A 6,000-nucleotide genomic window follows, 5' to 3' on the forward strand; every position below is an offset into this window, starting at 1 on the left:
TCCCAGTAGGTTGGTAGTTTAGATGCCACAGGTCCCAGTAGGTTGGTAGTTGAGATGCCACAGGTCCAAGTAGGTTGGTAGTTTAGATTAAACAGGTACAAGTAGGTTGGTAATTTAGATCCCACATGTCCCAGTAGGTTGGTAGTTCAGATGAAACGGGTCCCAGTAGGTTGGTAGTTTTCGATACCACAGGTCCCAGTAGGTTGGTAGTTTAGATGCCACAGGTCCAAGTAGGTTGGTAGTTTAGATCCCACAGGTCCCAGTAGGTTGGTAGTTTAGATGCCACAGGTACCAGTAGGTTGGTAGTTTAGATGCCACAGGTCCCAGTAGGTTGGTAGTTTAGATACCACAGGTCCCAGTAGGTTGGTAGTTTAGATGCCACAGGTACCAGTAGGTTGGTAGTTCAGATGAAACAGGTCCCAGTAGGTTGGTAGTTTAGATGAAACAGGACCCAGTAGGTTGGTAGTTTAGATGCCACAGGTCCCAGTAGGTTGGTAGTTTAGATGAAACAGGTCCCAGTAGGTTGGTAGTTTAGATGCCACAGGTCCCAGTAGGTTGGTAGTTGAGATGCCACAGGTCCCAGTAGGTTGGTAGTTTAGATTAAACAGGTACAAGTAGGTTGGTAGTTTAGATCCCACATGTCCCAGTAGGTTGGTAGTTTAGATGCCACAGGTACCAGTAGGTTGGTAGTTCAGATGAAACAGGTCCCAGTAGGTTGGTAGTTTTCGATACCACAGGTCCCAGTAGGTTGGTAGTTTAGATGCCACAGGTCCAAGTAGGTTGGTAGTTTAGATCCCACAGGTCCCAGTAGGTTGGTAGTTTAGATGCCACAGGTCCCAGTAGGTTGGTAGTTTAGATGCCACAGGTCCCAGTAGTTTGGTAGTTTTGATACCACAGGTCCCAGTAGGTTGGTAGTTTGGATGCCACAGGTCCCAGTAGGTTGGTAGTTTAGATGCCACAGGTCCCACTAGGGGGCTATAGATCCTGCCCTCCCAGTGGACAGACAGAAGTAATTTCAGGGCATATTCAGATAACACGAGCAGCACTGAGGTCAGTGCCTGCCTTTTGTTCATGGATTAATGAGATTTTTTATGAAACAAAAAACACCTCCTTCCTTATTGTAATGATCTAATGAGGCCCGATGCCACAGCCGTGGTGGGAAAGTCTCCATGCACCTCCCTCCACCCTGCACGACCTCCCACACCCCTCCACCACCTCCCTCCACCTCCCATCACCTCTCCTCCCCCTCCCTCCCCCCCTCCTCCCCCTCCACCCCCTCCTCCCCCTCCCTCCCCCCTCCTCCCCCTCCACCCCCTCCTCCCCCTCCCCCCCTCCTCCCCCTCCCTCCACTCTGCACCTGCCCCCAGTCGCCCCCGTGCTCTACGTTCCGGCTGCCCCCCCCCACCTCCGTCACACGGAGCTGTTTGATGTGAACCGCCCTCACCAGACCCCCACCCGACCCCCACCCGACCCCACCCGACCCCCACCCACCCATGTTTAATTACCAGAAAGCGCCGTGAGCATTTGGCCGTCGGGCACAAAGAATGGCAACATAGAGCTCATTGAGTGGTCAGCGAGGGGCCCACTGGTCAATTGGGTCATGGACTGGGATTGTTTGACAGAGCCGGAGCCAAGGACCACAGGAGCAAGCAAAGTTCAAAAATCCCCTCGGTTGAATCGAGAAGTTTGTCACAGAATCTGTTGGAGAGGCTGTCAGGAGCCATTAGAGACATGAAGGCTCCGCCTCCATCCAGCGCTGCACATTTAATCACAATTTGTGTGTCTTTGTTCCAGAGCTCTGAGCGCCATGATCTGATTACAGGCCTGAGCAGCTAGCATGAGGAGCAGCTAGCATGAGGAGCAGCTAGCATGAGGAGCAGCTAGCACGAGGAGCAGCGAGCACGAGGAGCAGCGAGCACGAGGAGCAGGGAGCACGAGGAGCAGCGAGCAGCGAGCACGGGGAGCAGCGAGCACGGGGAGCAGCGAGCACGAGGAGCAGCGAGCACGAGGAGCAGCGAGCAGCGAGCACGGGGAGCATCTAGCACGAGGAGCAGCTAACACGAGGAGCATCTAGCACGAGGAGCAGCTAACACGAGGAGCATCTAGCACGAGGAGCAGCTAACACGAGGAGCATCTAGCACGAGGAGCAGCTAACACGAGGAGCCGATAGCATGGGGAGCAGCTAGCATGAGGAGCAGCTAGCATGGGGAGCAGCTAGAATGGGGAGATGCTAGCATGAGGAGCAGCTAGCATGAGGAGGAGCTAGCATGGGGAGCAGCTAGCATGAGGAGCAGTTAACATGAGGAGCAGCTAGCATGAGGAGCAGCTTATACAAGGAGCAGTTAGCATGGGGAGCAGACAGCTAATATGGCGGATGTGACAGCTAGCATGGCGGATGTGCCAGCTAGCATGGGGAGCAGTAAGCATGAAGAACAGTTAGCTTGCATGAGGAGCATTTAGTATGAGGTACAGTTAGCATTGGGAGAAGCCAGCTAGCTTGAGTAGCCGCTACCTAGCTTAAGGAGCAGCCATGTGAGGCTACACAGCTAGAATATGGGACAGCAAAAGGTCAAGCTTACAGGTCGAGGAGTTTGTCTCTCTCCCATGGCATGCTGGGAGTTCTGGGTGACGGGGACAGCGGGGGGAGACAGGGGGGACTCTTTCGTTAATTGGGAGGCGCAGCGACCTTTGACCCAAATGATGTCGGGTGGCGGCGCAAACACTGAGAGGTGATTGGCTAGCAGCTTGAACGTGCCACAAGTTGCTCCTCTCCCTCCCTCCCTCCCCCTCCCCCTCCTCCCTCCCTCCCTCTATCATTCTCTCATTATTTTTTTTCATTCTTTCTCTTTCACACCAGTTTCCCCACATTAGTGCTCATCTTGGCGTCTGAACTGAACGTATTAAAGTGCTTCTTCGTTCAGAAGGATCACTTCAATATACCATAATACAGGCTAACTGCTATCGGAGGTCATTAGCAGTGTGTTAGCGGTTAGCGGTGGTCATTAGCACGGTGTTAGCGGTTAGTGGAGGTCATTAGCATGGTGTTAGCGGTTAGCGGAGGTCATTAGCACTGTGTTAGCGGCTAGCGGAGGTCATTAGCACTGTGTTAGCGGTTAGCAGAGGTCAGTCAGTGTGCTGCATGTTGTTTCCTATTCCCATTGTTATGGTGTCTCCAGCGTGTCTGGAACACACTCACGCACACACCGCCTCCTTTCTACCGCCTTCTCTCAAGATCCTCTTCTTCACCTCCTCAATCCCCCAGACCCACCTCCTCCTCTCCACATTCTCCTCTCCACACACACCTCCTCTCTTCCTTCGTTAGTGTCTCCCCCTCTCTCCCTTCGTTAGTGTCTCCCCCTCTCTCCCTTCGTTAGTGTCTCCTCCTCTCTCCCTTAGTTAGTGTCTCCCCCTCTCTCCCCTCGTTAGTGTCTCCCCCTCTCTCCCTTCGTTAGTGTCTCCCCCTCTCTCCCTTCGTTAGTGTCTCCTCCTCCCTCCCTTCGTTAGTGTCTCCCCCTCTCTCCCTTCGTTAGCGTCTCCCCCTCTCTCCCTTCGTTAGTGTCTCCCCCTCTCTCCCTTCGTTAGTGTCTCCTCCTCTCTCCCTTAGTTAGTGTCTCCCCCTCTCTCCCCTCGTTAGTGTCTCCCCCTCTCTCCCTTCGTTAGTGTCTCCCCCTCTCTCCCTTCGTTAGTGTCTCCCCCTCTCTCCCTTCGTTAGTGTCTCCTCCTCCCTCCCTTCGTTAGTGTCTCCCCCTCTCTCCCTTCGTTAGCGTCTCCCCCTCTCTCCCTTCGTTAGCGTCTCCTCCTCTCTCCCTTAGTTAGTGTCTCCCCCTCTCTCCCCTCGTTAGTGTCTCCCCCTCTCTCCCCTCGTTAGTGTCTCCTCCTCTCTCCCTTCGTTATTGTCTCCTCCTCTCTGCCTTCGTTAGTGTCTCCCCCTCTCTCCCTTCGTTAGTGTCTCCTCCTCTCTCCCTTCGTTAGTGTCTCCTCCTCTCTCCCTTCGTTAGTGTCTCCTCCCTCCCTTCGTTAGTGTCTCCCCCTCTCTCCCTTCGTTAGTGTCTCCCCCTCTCTCCCTTCGTTATTGTCTCCTCCCCTCTCCTCCCTGGCAGAGTGCCTGGAGAGTTCAACCCATCCTCCCCCTATCCTCACCCATCCTCACCCGTCAGAAGCTACTGGGATGAGGTCTGATGAGAGAGAGCGAGAGAGTGTGTTTGCTTGTGTGTCTGTGTGTGTGTGTGTGTTAGTGCGTGTGTTCGTGTGTGTGGGGGTTTGAAAGAAATCAAAGCTTGTGTTGTTTAGAGCTAATAGGGTCGACCCATCACTGACCTCACAACACACTCACTCACACATGTGCACGCACACACAAATGCACATGTGCACGCACACACACACACACAAGGAGGAGCAGGAGGTGAAGGAGTAGCAGGAGGTGGAGGAGAAACAGCAGGTGGAGGAGCAGGAGGAGGAGGTTCAGCAGGAGGAGCAGTAGCATCAGGAGGAGGTGGAGGAGTAGCAGCAGGAGGAGGAGGGGCAGCAGCAGGTGGAGGAGCAGACGGAGGTGGAGGAGCAGTAGCATCAGGAGGAGGTGGAGGAGCAGGAGGTGGAGGAGTAGCAGCAGGAGGAGGAGGGGCAGCAGCAGGTGGAGGAGCAGACGGAGGTGGAGGAGCAGTAGCATCAGGAGGAGGTGGAGGAGCAGGAGGTGGAGGAATGGAAGTATTCAGGTTGCTGGGGCTACAGCTGATCAGGAAGTGAGCCCTCACTGTGATGACATCATCCGTTGATGAAGACAGACCATCCTGTGTGTGTGTGTGTGTGTGTGTGTGTGTGTGTGTGCGTGTTCTCAGGTCCAGAGGGTTTGTTGACCAGTAGGACTCAGACATAATCCCTGGTGACCTTTGACCCCTACACTAATTACAATGAACTGCTAAACACACACACACACACACACACACACTGACATATGTGTGTGTGTGTGTGTGTGTGTGTGTGTGTGTGTGTGAGTGTTGTTGATGCTGTGATTCCATAAACAAACAACATGTTGTCAGTGATAGCTGGGAGCTGATTGGTCCTCGCTGGGAGGGAGGTGTGAACCGGCCAATCAGATTAAACACTTTGGAACTCCTGAGGAAACACAAAGTCTTTATTTACAATTCCTCCTCCACTAAGCTCCTCCCCTCCCTGTCTGAGACACTGAGACGAAGAACATACACACACACACACACACACACGCACACACACACACACACACACACACACGTGTGTGTAGGTATGTGCAACAGGTAGGAACAAATCATGCAACTGAGAATTTCTGGCATCTTCCGCTCGGTCTGTCTGAGCTACATCACCTCCTCCTCCACTCTACCTCCTGCTCCTCCTCCTCCTACCCCCACCCCCTCCTCCCCCACCTCCTCCTCCACTCTACCTCCTGCTCCTCCTCCGCCTCCCCCACCTCCTTCTCCACCCACACCTCGTCTTCCATTTCCCCCTCCACCTGGATGTTCAGATGTGATGGGGAATTAGTGCCTACAGCTGGGATGTGTGTGTGTGTGTGTGTGTGTGTGCGTTTGTGTGTGTGTGTGTGTGTATGTTTGTGTGTGTGTGTGTGTGTGTCAGCCTGCTACCCCCTAAAGCTGATGATGAACAGAGCTAGCATCCCGTCAACTCTTCGTAATGACAGTTTGTTGTGTAAATGCTACCTAGGCAGTGCAAACTAGCTTGAGCTACATCTTCATCAGTACTAGACAGTTATCTATTCAGTGCTAACTAGTTTGTCGTAACTTAATAGTTTGAGGTAACTAACTAGTTAGTGTTAACTAGCTGCCTCTCGTCATCATGGATAGACAGGTTGCAGCTTTGGCAGCTCAATGTTTATGTGTTGATATCCTCCTGAGAGAATCTGATAAGCTGCTCTTATCTGTTTCTCTCACACACACAAACACACACACACACAAACACACACACACACACACACACACACACACACACAGTGGTAACATGAGATGGAAGATA

Source organism: Pollachius pollachius (assembly GCF_949987615.1).
Source record: "Pollachius pollachius genome assembly, chromosome: 2".
NCBI classification, from domain to species: domain Eukaryota; kingdom Metazoa; phylum Chordata; class Actinopteri; order Gadiformes; family Gadidae; genus Pollachius; species Pollachius pollachius.